Raw genomic sequence first — 17,219 nt, forward strand, 5'->3', positions numbered from 1 at the left:
TCCAAGATAATAAAATGTGAGGCTGGATGAACACAGCAGGCCAAGCAGCATCTCAGGAGCACAAAAGCTGACGTTTCGGGCCTAGACCCTTCATCAGAGAGGGGGATGGGGGGAGGGAACTGGAATAAATAGGGAGAGAGGGGGAGGCGGACCGAAGATGGAGAGCAAAGAAGATAGGTGGAGAGGGTGTAGGTGGGGAGGTAGGGAGGGGATAGGTCAGTCCAGGGAAGACGGACAGGTCAAGGAGGTGGGATGAGGTTAGTAGGTAGCTGGGGGTGCGGCTGGGGGTGGGAGGAAGGGATGGGTGAGAGGAAGAACCGGTTAGGGAGGCAGAGACAGGTTGGACTGGTTTTGGGATGCAGTGGGTGGGGGGGAAGAGCTGGGCTGGTTGTGTGGTGCAGTGGGGGGAGGGGATGAACTGGGCTGGTTTAGGGATGCAGTGGGGGAAGGGGAGATTTTGAAACTGGTGAAGTCCACATTGATACCATATGGCTGCAGGGTTCCCAGGCGGAATATGAGTTGCTGTTCCTGCAACCTTCGGGTGGCATCATTGTGGCAGTGCAGGAGGCCCATGATGGACATGTCATCAAGAGAATGGGAGGGGGAGTGGAAATGGTTTGCGACTGGGAGGTGCAGTTGTTTGTTGCGAACTGAGCGGAGGTGTTCTGCAAAGCGGTCCCCAAGCCTCCGCTTGGTTTCCCCAATGTAGAGAAAGCCGCACCGGGTACAGTGGATGCAGTATACCACATTGGCAGATGTGCAGGTGAACCTCTGCTTAATGTGGAATGTCATCTTGGGGCCTGGGATGGGGGTGAGGGAGGAGGTGTGGGGACAAGTGTAGCATTTCCTGCGGTTGCAGGGGAAGGTGCCGGGTGTGGTGGGGTTGGAGGGCAGTGTGGAGCGAACAAGGGAGTCACGGAGAGAGTGGTCTCTCCGGAAAGCAGACAGGGGTGGGGATGGAAAAATGTCTTGGGTGGTGGGGTCGGATTGTAAATGGCGGAAGTGTCGGAGGATAATGCGTTGTATCCGGAGGTTGGTAGGGTGGTGTGTGAGAACGAGGGGGATCCTCTTGGGGCGGTTGTGGCGGGGGCGGGGTGTGAGGGATGTGTCGCGGGAAATGCGGGAGACGCGGTCAAGGGCGTTCTCAATCACCGTGGGGGGGAAGTTGCGGTCCTTAAAGAACTTGGACATCTGGGATGTGCGGGAGTGGAATGTCTTATCGTGGGAGCAGATGCGGCGGAGGCGGAGGAATTGGGAATAGGGGATGGAGTTTTTGCAGGAGGGTGGGTGGGAGGAGGTGTATTCTAGGTAGCTGTGGGAGTCGGTGGGCTTGAAATGGACATCAGTTACAAGCTGGTTGCCTGAGATGGAGACTGAGAGGTCCAGGAAGGTGAGGGATGTGCTGGAGATGGCCCAGGTGAACTGAAGGTTGGGGTGGAAGGTGTTGGTGAAGTGGATGAACTGTTCGAGCTCCTCTGGGGAGCAAGAGGCGGCGCCGATACAGTCATCAATGTACCGGAGGAAGAGGTGGGGTTTGGGGCCTGTGTAGGTGCGGAAGATGGACTGTTCCACGTAACCTACAAAGAGGCAGGCATAGCTGGGGCCCATGATGAAGGGTCTAGGCCCGAAACGTCAGCTTTTGTGCTCCTGAGATGCTGCTTGGCCTGCTGTGTTCATCCAGCCTCACATTTTATTATCTTAGACCTATATCCTTTTGAGTTTCGAAGAGTCTGAAAAAAATTAACTGAAACATCTAAGATCCTGAAGGGACTGAACAGATGGATATTGAAACCATCTGAGAGAATCTAGAACTGGGGAACATGGTGTAAAAATAAGGCGGCATGCATTTAAAACACAAATGACTAAACATTTTTCCCTTCAGGAGGTTGTGAGCCTTTGGAATTCCCTTCCTTGAAAAGCAGTAAATGCAAAATCTTTAAATATTTTTATGTCAAAGGGAAATAGATTCTTGATTACCATGGGGATGAAAGATTATCAGGGGTATACATGAATGTAGATTTGAATTAAATCAGCTATGATCTTATTGAATAGCAAAGCAGGTGTGAAGGGTCAGATGATAATGGGAACTGCAGATGCTGGAGAATCCAAGACAATAAAATGTGAGGCTGGGTGAACACAGCAGGCCCAGCAGCATATGATTTCTGATGAAGGGTCTAGGCCCGAAACGTCAGCTTTTGTGCTCCTGAGATGCTGCTGGGCCTGCTGTGTTCATCCAGCCTCACATTTTATTGTCGTGAAGGGTCAGATGGTCTCCTCTTCCACCTTGTTCATAAACAAGCAATCTTTTAAGAAGTGTTTAGACTAGAAATTACTTGATTTTACTTTACATGAGGAGTTTATTTCTACTGTGCTAGTACAGGAATTCCAAGTTAATCAATGCATTTTACAGATGAGGCAGGCCTTGATTCTGCAAAATAATAGCTACTCCAAACAAGAAGTTTTGGATTTCCATGTTTGAATGCGCATCCTTCATTGTCTGAAGTTGCTGTAGTGCATTCAAATAAATACCAGTGAGCATTACCACCTGTACCATTTCATTGAAAACAATTTCTTGGCAAAGATTGAAAAACTGTAGTCTTTCCTTGGGGAGGGGAATAGTGGAAAGAACTCCCAGAGCACAGATGATTTCTTAATATTTTACTGGCTTAAGGAAGCACCAAATGGACAGATGCTTCAGCATTAATGGCAGGAAGCTTCAATAGAAAATTCTTTCAACCTGTGTTCCTGCGAAGCTGTATGGGTCCATGTCAATACAATAACTTGAAAGATGCCACACAGACCTTATTCTGTAAGAAATAACATGCATGCACAGCCTTTAAAAAATAACTTTAAGTGGACTTTGCACTGAAAATACTGAAATATTAGTTCAGGCACTGTTGAGAGAGGTAGCTGAATAATATGGGCAACATTCACCATCCAAATAATTGCAACAAAACACAGTTTAATGGCTTTGCACAATGGTGCCCAAGATAAGTCATGTGACTTTTACCAATTCATATTCTGTAGAAAGGAAAAGCTTCAATTATTATAGATATATCATTGTAGGTAAGCAATGGCGTGAAGAGATGTGTGTCTAGCTGACATGTTTAGAAGATTTGTTCAGGTAAAGTGTAAAGACAGTATTGTATAAAGACAGTAGGGATGAGCTCTGAGTGCCAGGTATACTGCTGCATAAGTGATAAAGGTATGTTGCACTGAGCAATGTCAGAGCTGAGTGATGCGGTGAGTCTGAAATCTACTGTATAGACATGAGTGCTCACATTGACCACCCGAGTAAACTTTTCTTGCCACTGCTGTTAAGTCTACAGTGAATGGCTGTAAGTATCTGGTATCCTTGTCGATTCCTCCCAGTCCCTTCTGAGGGTGGGCCTCAAAGACTTCCTAACCCTTTGATTCGACCTTTTCTGCCCTCCACTAGGTCACAAGGATCTGATGGTTAGTATCAGTGAAGGAAGAAGCTCTCTCACAATTGTCTTGAGCCTGAGTCTTCCACAGTGGATATCTAGCAATTTACAATCAAGTGATGCAACATCCCTTGAATGGGGACTGCATCTGACAGAAACGGTAGGCGACTGGAGCATATAGTTCACTCACAATGTGAGTCAATCATGGGCCATGTCTCCATTATTCATTCAGTCTCATCTTTAGCCACTGCCTCAGCATCAGCATTAGCACCAACTTGGTGAAGGTGCTGTGCCAACTGAGTGATCAACATATCACTCCAACAAGAGAGTGCCTGCTGCACTAAGACCTACATCAACCATGAAATGTATCATTGTACTCAATAGTGTCCATGAGATAATTACTTGACAGACAATGAAGTCATCGTCTCTGCCTCCCAACAGCATCCTTGGAAGTTTTACAGATTGACAATCTGTTGGAATTCTACGAAGATGTAACTAGTAGAGTTGACAAGGGGAAGCCAGTCAATGTAGTATATCTGGACTTTCAGAAAATGTTTGACAAAGTCCCACATAAAAGATTAAGGTGCAATATTAAAACGCATGGGGTTGGGCATTTGGGGGAGCTGTATTGAGATGGATAGGAAACCAGGTGTCAGAGACGAAACAAAGAGTAGGAATTAACGGATCCTTTTCAAATTAGCAGACAGTAACTAGTGGGATACCACAGGGATTGGTGCTGGGGCCTCAGCTAGTCACAATATATATTAAAGATTTAGATGGGGGGACAAAGGGAATCTTCAGGTTTGCAGATGATATCAAATTGGGTGGGAGGCTGAACTGTGTTGAGGATGCAGAGATCCTTCAGTATGACCTCAACAGGTTGGGTGAGTGAGTAAATCAATGGCAGATGCAGTATAATTTAGGTAAATGTAAGGTTATTCACTTTGGAAGTAAAAACAAGAAGACAGATTACTGCCTAAATATCTGTAAATTGGAAGAGGGGAGTGTGCCATGGGACGTGGGTGTCCTTGTGCACCAGTTGCTGAAGGTAAGTATGCAGGTACAGCATGCAGTAAAGAAGGCAAATGGTATGTTGGCCATCATTGCGATGGATTTCGAGTACAGGAGCAGGGATGTGTTTTTGCAGTTATACAGGACCTTGGTGAGGCTACACCTAGAATATTGTGTGCAGTTTTGGTATTGTTTTCTGAGGAAGGATGCTCTTGCTCTTGAGGGAGTGCAGCGAAGGTTTATCAGGCAGATTCCGGAGATGGCAGGACTCATGTATGAGGAGAGATTCACCTGGTTGGGGTCTGAGGAAGGGACACCAGACCTGAAACATTAACTCCCATTTTTTTTACAGGTGCTGCCAGACCTGCTGAGCTTTTCCAGCAACTTTGTTTTTATTCACTAGGTTGGGATTGTTTTTGCTAGAGTTCATGCAAATGAGAGAGGATCTCCCATAGTCTCTGAGAATAGGGTACATACCAGGTATTCTTCATTAATGTACTCTTTTCATGGGTACTTCTTTGTTCCCTGTTGCTTCTGATCAGTCTCCACTAATATGACATACATATTACACACACATGGGATTGATTGCATGCTAAGTGTAGTGATGACACTTAGCCAGGAAAGCAAGAGATGTGGCTGCCCAAAAATTGCTAAGAGATAGCAAATTGCAGCTTTTGTTTGCATGCTCAACTAATAAAACAGAAGAATGAGAAAATTCATAACTTTCATATATTCAACAAAATGTATGAAAGGAACACATAGGCAATGTATCTTTCCTTTTTGCAGATTTTAAGATTGGGGCAATTCTGATGTAAATAGTGGAATTTCTGGGCAGAATAGCTTTTGCTCTAATCATAATTTGTTGACAGTCATCAGTAAAAATGTGATCATGATTAGGCCTTGTACCTTTCCAGTCATACACAGGTGGTTGACACTTAAGTGGTCTCTATAATGATCTAGTAAACTCCTCAGTTGTATAAAACTGCTAGTAAGAATTCTGCTGATTAGCTTTAGTGAGAGAAAGACTAGGAGGGAAACAATTCACTTTTAAAATCACAATCTTTAGGCTATTAGCTGTATAAAACAAACAAAAACTGTTTCTGACTAATCTGTCCAAGGAAATTATAAATTGAATCTGAGAAAATAAATAGACAATTAAAGGATAATTTCTCCCATTTTGCATCTTGGCAATATCATGTTTGGTTTGAAACTGCTTTGGAAAAGACCTCCGAGCAGGTGGCATTCTGGCTGTCTTAGTGTATGACAAAGGAAGGAAAGCAAAAATAATAATGATGAAACAGGGGGAATACTCTTAAGTCTTTTTTTATCTGTTATGGTTTTGTGCCAATAATATATTCAAATAGCTTGTTTTGGTGAATTGACCTCTAACATCCTACCAATGACATACTTAAGCCCTAATATATTACTTTCCCCTCTTTGTTTTGTGACTATGTCAATCACTTTCGGCAGTAACCATAAAATAGTCAAATTTTGAATTAACACATAACTGTAAATTGTACAATTTTGAATTACAGAAGTAATTAGTGCAAGCATAAGGCTGCCTTAGTTCAAAACCTGGAAAGATTTGCAAAGGAACATTACAATTAGCAGTGAACCGTCTAAACATCGTTTATTTAGAGCCATTAAATGTGGCCAGCGTGTAAATGAACTAAATATATGATAGATTAGTGGAATTCAGTCAGATTTGAAGAAAAGGAAAAAAAAATGACAACTTAAAAATGTAAAATCCTGATAGAAGGATATGTTCAATTTTAGTTGTTTCATGTTTAAATATTAGCAATTTTATTGTCCTAAAATACACGGAGTAGATTAGTAAAACAGCAGTCGATTCATTTTGCAGCGAAATACCTTGTTAAAGAAAGCTTTGCATCACTATCACTCTCTGAATGGGCACTGCTGAAAATGAATTTACAGTGTCACTCAGACCCAGAGGAAGGACTAATGAATGAAGGAGAGAGAGTGCATGGTGGTGTGGGCAGATTTGCTGTATATTCATACCCTCAGCTGGCAGAGCATGGGGATTTGAGGTATCCCTCATTATATATGTGTCTCAGGAGCTTTCTTTAATATTTTAATAAATAACAACATCAGCCCAACAAGAAATTAATGAATAGTATCATTAATAATGAGCTAGAGCCTTGTAGTGATAGGACACATATTAAATTGAACCACTGTGGTGCTCTCTCTGGAGACTTGGGATTTTTCCAGCGGCAAACAAGGCCACTGAATGAAGCAGCCATCGCTCTGTGCCAACAGCTTTTACAACAGGTTGGGAGTAATAAAAGAGGATTTTCTGCACGATAAAGTTAAGCCCTAGAAAATCTGCTGGTGTAGATCGGTGTGAAAAGTACTGCCAAATGTGATCCTTAATTAAACTTTAATCAAGATAACGCTGTTTGCAGTGGAATTGGCTGAAAAAAGAGGTGACTGCTGCTCTGCAATGGGAGTGTACCAAGTGCTTTTATGATGCTAAATGTGAGTGTTAGAGTGTGATTTGCATAATATTTTATTACACTTGGTTTTTATTTTCCTGTTTATACTTTATTCAAATGTTTCAGCTGCAATACTTATCACAAAAGAATAGAATCATTGAAGAAAGAAAACTGAACATTCCAGAAAATACAAAAGTAATCACCAGTGCTATTTATGTCTTTAGGTGCAATAAATATTTTATTCACTAACTGTATACAGTGGAAATATTTCTCATTACTTTATGTTTATTTAGGATAATTTGAAATACTACTACTGTAGTTCATGAGAAAATCAGATTTATCAGGGATTTAAAAACAGTTCAATGATAATATTGAATGTTTGATTATATGAAAGTTTTTTTGTATTTGTAAAGTAACAAAACAGCTGGTTTCTGACAAATTCTTGCTCATCTTCTGCTTTTGCATCCTTTCCCAAGTGCCTCAGAATATGCCCAGTTCCTTGATAATAAAAACAGGATTAGCATGTATCAATAAAATGCACCACCACCTGTCACTTAAAAATTAAATCTTCTGTCCAATCCCTCATATGCTAATGGCTTAATGATAAATAAATGTTTCCTACTGTTCAATGTAGTGGTGCAGTTAGGGAAGCAACTCCTGAAATGTTGCCCTGTAATTTAAACAACCACCAAGATAATGCAAGTTTATTCTAATGTGTTCTTCAACTAAAGCTCAGAAAAATATTGCTAACATCTTACACCACAACATGACAAATTACTAAATGCTATTTCCCAACTGCTATCTCCCTACAGAAATAGATAAAGTAAAATAACCTGAATTCCACATAATATTTTCCTTTTGTCAGATCTTACATATATAGGTTTATTAATAAAGAGCAGAAGCATCGTATTTATTTCATTTACATATTACAAGATGAAGTTTCCACCAGTTTGTGTTGATTTTACCAGTACAACTCACCTGGAGATAGCTGACCCGGTTGAATGAAAGGGTCAGTGAGTTTTAAATGCAAGTTATGCGAAGTATGATTGGGTTTGCATGATCTTTAAGATTACTTTGGAAAAATCATTGCATTGAATCAGCTCTGCCCTCAAGCTGGCCATATACCCCAAAAACAAGCCTGGTGAGTTTCTACTAATTGTGCCCATCTAAATTAAGTTTGACTTTTATGAACAAAGTAGTCGAAAGTTCATTTTTAAAGCTATTGAATTTTAAAAAATGAATAACAAACTGTTTTGTATGTACTGATGAAACAACAGTTGTTTGATATAATATTTTATAGTGATTCTACATCAGGTTTTAAACTTGTAATATTTTCCTTTATAAATATATTGTTCATCTTCTTTGCACCAGATTACTAATCTTAAATAAACTTTTTTTAAATGCAAGCGGATAAATATTCTATTGCTCTGCTTCATTATGCTGCTTCATGGGAGTTTTTTCATTTGAGATTACACAAACAAAAATTGAGCATAATTTGAGCAAAAACCCAGTTCCCAGTTGTGCTCACAGTTAGAAACTCTACACTAGACTTCACAGGAAAAGAAATCCAGCAAGACACAATACAAATATTTAAACATTTCACAATAAACCAAACAATTCTTATTTTGCACAAAGGATAGTTCATAAAACAAATACACATTCTGAATCTACAGAGACTGATATATTATTTTATAAATGGTAATATGAATAAAACGTTGCTACAATTGTACACAATTCCTGGTAGTTAGCTTAAATATCTAATTCTAAGTGAATATGTTGATGGTCTACAAAAGGAGCTGATTCTACAGATAAGGGAACTTGGCCACAATCTGTTAGACAGAAAACAAAGCTTTCTGCTCTATCTGACATTTGTGTACTACACCACATTGAGGGCTCCAATTTAAACTCTTCTGTTTAGAAGGATTTTGTCAACATTTCAAACTGATTCTAAAAATTTGGAACATGTTATCAATTTTAAAATTGAAAGAAATTTTCAGTTCTTTTTCCCACTTGCCTGCTGTGCTCCAGGAAATGAGGATGCAAGCTATGTTACAGTTTCTCAGGTAGGTCTTTGGTAAGTTTCAAGTGTAAGAGCAGAATATCAAGCATGAGCGTGAGTATCAAGCATGTTAGAGCATGAGTATCAAGCAACAAAGACTGGAGGGGAATGTAAAGGGAGAGGAACTGTACAATGCAGCTAAATTTCATAGTTTTCTGTGATTTCTGCAAATGCATGAAAGCACAGACACATATTAATGCATGCACGTACTCATATTTCAGCATGAATTACTGTGCAAAATCAGAAGAAAGTGCCCTAGCTTATTTTGCCTTTTCTATCCCAAGAGTGCAAAGGCTAATTATCTCAGTTCTAACACTAATCCACCCAACACCCACTTACTTAGCACAAGGCAGAAGTCACACCTAGGGTTCCTGATAGATTTGGCTTTGTACCATATTGAGTAGTATAGTTACCCACTGAGCCCTGGAGCACTTCTAATGATTTCTATTTAATGTAAGCATATCATGTTCAAAATACTTACAACTATGATTACTGCTGGGAATCTTCCCATTTTCAATCTAATTTTTAAATTGGAAGGGGAGCTCAGTACTTAAAACTTTTTTTTCTCTGAATTTATTCATTTCGACTTGATCAGTGTAATCAGAGAAAGTCACAGCACATTAAGCCCATCAGTGTGTGTATTAGTGTTTTTCACTTTTGAATCACCTGGTATAATCTTACTTGCTGCCTCTCATATCCTTTAGTGCTATTTTTCAAGCAACTGCTGAATTCTGCATCTAATTTATATTCTGTGTTTCAACTATTGGAGTATATAGATTTATTATCGTGTAACTGCTAGATCTCAAGGCTATCAAAATTACATTCCCCTTTACCCTAAAATGAAACAAGAACTGCAGACGTTGGAAATATGAAACAAAAACAGAAATTGCTGGAGAAGCCTCTTCAGAATGGAAGGGTCACTGGAATTGAAAAGTTAACTCTACTTTCAGTCCGCAGAGGCTGCAAAACCTGTTGGATTTCTCCAGCAATTTCTGTTTTTGTTCTCCTTTTCCCTATTGTCCAAATGAGAATCTGTAACTCAGTTAACCGAAGATTGGATCATTTTGATTCATGCAACTGTGATTAAAATGTTCTTTCCATACAATCATGCAAAATCGTTTATTGTGAGATTTGATCATGAACAAATACAACAAGACTGAGAGCTAAGATAATGGGAACTGCAGATGCTGGAGAATCAGATATAACAAAGTGTGGAGCTGGGTGAACACAGGAGGCCAAGCAGCATCTTAGGAGCACAAAACTGAATTTGACTAGAATCAGCTGCCTCAATTTGGACGAGCTTCATGAAGGTTTCTCTCCACAAGCCCTAGTGAGATTTCTCGGGATATTTTCTCAAAAAACACCTCATTTGCAATGTACCATGTCTTCACAGTACCCTGCTAATCCTATCTACCTTCTCAACACAACAGAAGTACTCACCATGGCTTGACCCTTCATGTATTCCTGGGGCAAGTGCCATTTTAAAAGTCCAGTCAACACTAGGCCAAGCTTTGTCAGTCTGGAGCTGCTCTTCAATTTACACATGATGGGAGGGAAAACAAAAGCACACATTTCTCTGGGCAGACAGGTGGCAGGGATGATAGCAATTCCAATTGCAAGCACATATTCATTATGTTTATTTTTATTTAAAATCAAGCTACATGGATTACCCAACTTTAGCATCATTCTACTTTAGACCTCTGTCTAAGGGCATGCCCAACTGAGCCAACCACATTCTCGTTGTTCAATGTGAGGCCACCACATGGTCGAAAGCATTCAAATGGTTGAAAGCACTTCAGAGATAGTATGAACTGCAGATGCTGGAGAATCTGAGATAACAAGGTATAGAACTGGATGAACACAGCAGGCCAAGCAGCATCAGCGGAGCAGGAAAGCTGGTGTTTGGGGCCTAGGCCTTTCTTCAGAAAAATGAAGAAGGGTCTAGGCCTGAAAGGTCAGCCTTCTTGCTCCTTTGATGCTGCTTGGCCTGCTGTGTTCATCCAGTTCTACACCTTGTTATCTCAAATGGTTGAAAGCATTCACTTTTATTCAGCAACTGCCAAAGCCAAGAATAAACAAAGAGAAGTTACTCTTACTGCTGTGAACTGATTGCCTCTTGAGCAGCAACAAATTACAATCAATGAGTGATTACACCCGCTTGTCACTTCAAGCCAGGGTGCATGTCTGATGCCAACCTCTGTGGACAGGGGTGCAGATGATTCCTAGGTATGGAGCGTGCTCTAAGGTGGGGTGGTGGTGCAGAGGAACAAGTGGCAAGCTGAAGCTGCTGAGCCTTGTCACCTTTGAGTTTCCCTCCATGGCAGATTAGCAAATTATATATAAATTAGACCATAATGAGATGCTATTGCGTACATGTCGATCTCCCTCGTCACTCATTGTGAGCTTCCCAACTTACTCTTCAAATTTTGGTTTTGTCTTGAGAATCTCATTTTTCCAACCTTGCCACGTATTCCCCAATTTAATTTCTTCTTGCCCGCATTGTTAAGGGAGAATTCTGCCTATGGGTTCTAATTGTAGAGTGAATTCAAATGTAGAAAGGTGTTTAAATAGTTGATGTTTTTCAATTAATATTAATTGTCTGAATAAAACAATAAGACAAAACCAAGATAACAAAGTGTGGGGAGATAATGGGAACTGCAGATGCTGGAGAATCCAAGATAATAAAACGTGAGGCTGGATGCACACAGCAGGCCCAGCAGCATCTCAGGAGCACAAAAGCTGATGTTTCGGGCCTAGACCCTTCATCAGAAAAGGGGGATGGGGAGAGGGTTCTGGAATAAATAGGGAGAGAGGGGGAGGCGGACCGAAGATGGAGAGAAAAGAAGATAGGTGGAGAGGAGAGTATAGGTGGGGAGGTAGGGAGGGGATAGGTCAGTCCAGGGAAGACGGACAGGTCAAGGAGGTGGGATGAGGTTAGTAGGTAGGAAATGGAGGTGCGGCTTGGGGTGGGAGGAAGGGATGGGTGAGAGGAAGAACAGTTTAGGGAGGCAGAGACAGGTTGGACTGGTTTTGGGATGCAGTGGGTGGAGGGAAAGAGCTGGGCTGGTTGTGTGGTGCAGTGCGGGGAGGGGATGAACTGGGCTGGTTTTGGGATGCAGTGGGGGAAGGGGAGATTTTGAAGCTGGTGAAGTCCACATTGATACCATTGGGCTGCAGGGTTCCCAAGCGGAATATGAGTTGCTGTTCCTGCAACCTTCAGGTGGCAACATTGTGGCACTGCAGGAGGCCCATGATGGACATGTCGTCTAAAGAATGGGAGGGGGACTGGAAATGGTTTGCAACTGGGAGGTGCAGTTGTTTATTGCGAACCGAACAGAGGTGTTCTGCAAAGCGGTCCCCAAGCCTCCGCTTGGTTTCCCCAATGTAGAGGAAGCCACACCGGGTACAGTGGATGCAGTATACCACATTGGCAGATGCGCAGGTGAACCTCTGCTTAATGTGGAAAGTCATCTTGGGGCCTGGGATAGGGGTGAGGGAGGAGGTGTGGGGGCAAGTGTGGCATTTCCTGCCTATCTTCTTTTTCCACCTATCTTCTTTTCTCTCCATCTTCAGTCCGCCTCCCCCTCTCTCCCTATTTATTCCAGAACCCTCACCCCATCCCCCTCTCTGATGAAGGGTCTAGGCCCGAAACGTCAGCTTTTGTGCTCCTGAGATGCTGCCGGGCCTGCTGTGTTCATCCAGCCTCACATTTTATTATCTTGGATTCTCCAGCATCTGCAGTTCCCATTATCACTGATCCCATTAATTACTTCATTTTTTGAAAAAAAAAACTGTTAAAGTCATCACAGCCTAATCCAGACCTCACCTGACCAGGGAGTTGCCAATTCTGTGATCAGGCAAAAAACTCCTTATCATGGGGCCCATGAAGTTCATAGCAACTTTCTCGCTATCCTGAGTGGGGATCAACATATTGCACAGAAACTTGAAACCTTACCAAGACATGCCATATCACATAATGCATTTTCCCAGGTGGCTGCACACTTTGTGCTTTATTAAATGACATTATGATTTCTTTACAGGAGCTATCAAAACATAGCATAACACAAAATACTGGGTCAACACTGTTGATACTTCTACAAAATAGCAATGTGGAATAGGAAGAACTAATCACCAAACAAAAATATGCACAAGTTTAAAGTGGTTCGTGAAGAACAGGATTTGAAACATTAACTCTGTTTTCTCTCCACAGGTGCTGCCAGATTTACTGAGTTTCTCCAGTAATTTGTTTTTCCTTGTGTCAGATCTCCAATATCCACAGTTTGTCATTATATTTTGATCATTTTTATTGTTTCAAGTACTAAATGCAGTACTAAAGATTTGTTTAAAACACAAAGACTACATTCTCTAACATTGCTATTGCCCTCCATCAGAATTAATGTATTCTTAACTTCTAATCTGGAGTAAACAATTTAATAGCATTACCAGTTATGTCTCACATTCAAATCTTTTGCTTATCAAAAATGATTAGCATTCAGATACTGCAACAGGATCATTTATATGTAGCTTCTGTACTTTGTTTAACTGGTAACAATCCATTGTGAAAGGTAAGGAAAAATAAAAACAATAATATGACAGCATGCACGAGTCAAACATTTGACTACTACAAATAAATTGTTTTCAAGAGAAAAACTAAGGATTTCAATGCAGCCGAGGAAGATTTCACTCCAACTACAAGGAAAATCTGGGAGAAAATTATTAAAAATTCAATTCAAACCAGAGAAAAAAGATGGTGTCATTCAAAATGTCAAATGGCAAAAGTACTGCTCAAAATGAACTTCAGTAATTTGAAGACCACAACTGTACAACATGCAAATGTAGTTTTCTCTAGTTTTTGGTAATAGTTGTCCCTTCAACTCCAACAGTTATATGTGAATTGTTTTCCTCATTGGATTCATGTATTAAGAAAAGGTTTGATACAAATATCATAAAAGTGACTTTGGGCTGAACGTTCCCAATTTCAAAGATTTTTTTGTTGTCAGATTCAAGGCACCTGGCTCACCATGACTTTTCTTCTGTTCTCCTTTTTATTAATTATGCAACAGGGCTCAATGGTGTCCAACTCATGGAATCAAACAACAGGAAATAACCAAAAAGGGGAAGGTAGCCCCTCAGTTTTACTGACAAAGTCCTGGTGGCACTGATGGACGTGGCCATTGGGAGGAGGGCAATGTTTCTCAAGTGGAAAATGAAGTTTTGTTCTTCCAGCTTGCAAAGAGCTTCACTGGAACACTGCCGCAAGCCTGAAATAGAGATGTTAAGCAGGAAACAGGGTGGTTTGTTAAAATGGCAGGCAACCACAAGCACAAAGTCTTTTTTGCAGTCACAACATAGATGCTCCGTGAATCGATCACCCAGTCTATGTTTCATTTCCCCAGTGTAGAGGAGACTACATCATGAGCAGCGAATGCAGTGGACTAGATTCTGGAAAGTCCAGATAAAGGGCTGCTTCACCTGGAAGGTATGTTTGAGCCCTGATCAGAGGGGTGGCCACCAGTACCCAGACCTATACCTGTCTCTTCATTGAAAATGTGGAACATTCCTTGTTCCAGTTCTATTTTGGGCACTTCTCAAAACTCTTTCTCCAATATAAATGATGATATCGTTGGTACTGCTTCCCTCTCTCATCTGATAATGGAAAAGTTCACCAATTTCACTCTCAATTTCCACCCTGCCCTCACTTTTCACCTGGTCTATCTCTAACTCCTCCCTTCCCTTTCTCGACATTTGTTTCCATTTCTGGGGATAAACTAGCCACTAATATCCATTACAAACTGCCGACTCCCACAGCTACCTGGAGTATACATCCTCTCACACTGCTTCCTGTGAAGACTGCATCCCATTCTCTCAGTTCCTTCACCTCCATCGCATATGTTCCGATAACGCCAGCTTCGACAAGGTAGCCTCCGAAATGTTCACTTTTTTCCTCAACCAAGGATTCCCCATCACAGTTGTCACAGGGACCTCAATTGGGTCTGATCCATTTCCCGCACTTCCACCCTCACCCCTTCTCTTCCATCCTGCAATAGCGATAGGGTTTCCCTTGCCCTTACCTACCATCCCACCATTTCCATTACCTCCAGCAAGGTAGTCCCATATTCCCCTCCCTTCCCTTGTCCGCCTACCACAGGGACTGTTCCCTCTGGGACATCCTAGTCGACTCCTCCTTCACTCCCAACACCACCCCAGAGCACCGCAGCAAAGCAACACTTCACCTGCATTGCACCCAATCTAATCTACTGCATTCACTACTCACAATGTGGTCTCCTCTACATTGGAGAAATGAAGCGTAGAGTGGTGACTGTGTCACAGAACATTAATTTTCTGCCAACAGAAATGATCCTGAGCTTCTAGTTGCACACTATTCTGTCCCCTGGCCAACATCTCTGTCTCAGGCCTGCTGCAATGCTCCAGTGAAGGTCATGCAACCTGGAAGAACAACACCACATTTTCCACCTGGGGACCCTGCAGCTCTCCAGACTCAATATCAAGTTCAATAATTTTAGGACCTGGACTCTCCCATGTCCCAGCCTCCCCCTTCACACACCGCACCTTGTTACCACACAGCCTGCCATTGCAGGCTATTAGCTACTAAGAATCCCCATTAACAGCTATTCACCCTCCCAGCCAAATCATTGTCTACCCCTTTGACCAACTGTTCTCTCTTTTGGTTCTATCCCCACCCCATCCCCCAGAATTCTGCATATCAACTGACATTTTCCTAGCTACCATCACTTCTGAGAAAGGGTCACCTGACTTTAAATATTAACTTTGATTTCTCCTCTCAGATGCTGCCGGATCTGCTGAGCTTTGCCAGCAACTTCTGTTTTTGTTTCGGATTCACAGCATCAGCAGTTCTTTTGGTTTTTATCAGACCTAGCCAGCTTGGACAGAAAGAGGGCTTCTGGCCAGTACAGTCTCCCAGGTGAAGTGCAATGCCCAGCAGCGCAGGAAGAAGGTTAATGATCTTCAATGTTCCACAAGGACCGGCACCTTCTCTATGCTACCTCATATTGAAGGGCTCACCACTCTGGTACTACACACCCATCCACCAAAGCTCATGGATTTCAATTCCCACAATTGCATGCATCACATCCAGTCAACATCTCTCATTCATCCTTCCCAATTATTAAACCATCCTACACACACCACCCACCTCATGTTTCCCTACTCAGTCAAAAAGGGCAACTCATCAATTCTCTTGCTTCAGCATCCAGCTTCCATTATACTCAACTCTGCCTTTACTTCCTTGCAGGAGAATTTGTCTCATATACAAGCAAAAGGGGGCATGACTGCATAAATGTTGTGGACAGATGGCTCCTCACACCAACTAGAAGAAGTCTCGGATTGGGCTGGAGAAAAGCATGATCACCCAAGTAGGCACAAGGAGACCTCAGTGGCCAACCAACTGAGAAAGCTTCGTTATGCTGTGTGCCGTACTGCTCTCCTATTGACACCAGTGCAAATTCATTCTAAATCTAGACACGTTTATGTCCCTCTTACACAACTAATTGCCCCTTTCCCTCCCCTCCCCCCCCTTATCTTCTGCACGAACTAGCAGCACTGAGTGAACCTCAATCCCAAAGAAGCCAATATTGAATAACTTCCGTTCCACCTCTACCTCTGAGGACAATGTCACTCAACCCTCTTAGAATTCATCAGTAAGGCTCTCACCTGCATGCTTCAGCTGCTCAGAGGTTGTCACCTCAGTGAGTACTGTAATCAGATTAAATTTGAGAGCATAATCTGTTGAGCACAGACACATCTCTGTGGCTGGTTGAGGAAGAAACAGTCCAGGTCTCTGACACTCACATGGGAGCTTGAGACCAAGTATCTGCCTGGCCTTAGGCCCCATGATCTCAGCAATCAATGGCTTTGTCAAAAATGCATAGATAGGCAGAGGAACAGTAGACAGGTTTGTCAGAGACAGAGGCAATCTATAAACTAAATTGAAGGATGGAGAAGTCAACCAACATGAATGGTACCATGCTGGCTCTGGTATACATACATCTAATTCCCTGTCTGTCTACAGAGAGATTGATAACTGCCCTGGAAAGCCAGGCTCTGAACACTCAGGGCGCAATTTTACCAAAAATTAACAACATGTCAATTTCTGAGAGCTTCACAGAAGGTTTCGCTCCATGAACTCTAGCAAGTTTATGTCTTATGCAATTTTATGCTGCTCATCCCATTTGGTATGTAACAAATTGTCCGTGGCTGGTATGAATTGCCACGCCCTTTTTGGTAATATAC

The 17,219-nt window shown here is 42.0% G+C and overlaps 1 long non-coding RNA gene across 2 annotated transcripts in view; it reads right to left on the minus strand.

Moving 5' to 3' along the window:
- Positions 1-17,219, minus strand: part of LOC125454393 (uncharacterized) — a 39,154-nt gene that overhangs the window by 16,981 nt on the left and 4,954 nt on the right. Inside the window, exons 3-4 of one of the 2 annotated variants that reach the window (XR_007247980.2) lie at positions 10,389-10,478; positions 7,314-7,387 (exon numbers count right to left, since the gene is read on the minus strand). The exons of the other annotated variant lie outside the window; for it this stretch is intronic. This is a non-coding gene — a long non-coding RNA (uncharacterized LOC125454393). Of the gene's footprint in view, positions 1-7,313; positions 7,388-10,388; positions 10,479-17,219 lie in introns of those variants that run through there. 2 annotated transcript variants of the gene reach the window in all.

This window comes from Stegostoma tigrinum, chromosome 7, assembly GCF_030684315.1.
Source record: "Stegostoma tigrinum isolate sSteTig4 chromosome 7, sSteTig4.hap1, whole genome shotgun sequence".
Lineage (NCBI taxonomy): Eukaryota > Metazoa > Chordata > Chondrichthyes > Orectolobiformes > Stegostomatidae > Stegostoma > Stegostoma tigrinum.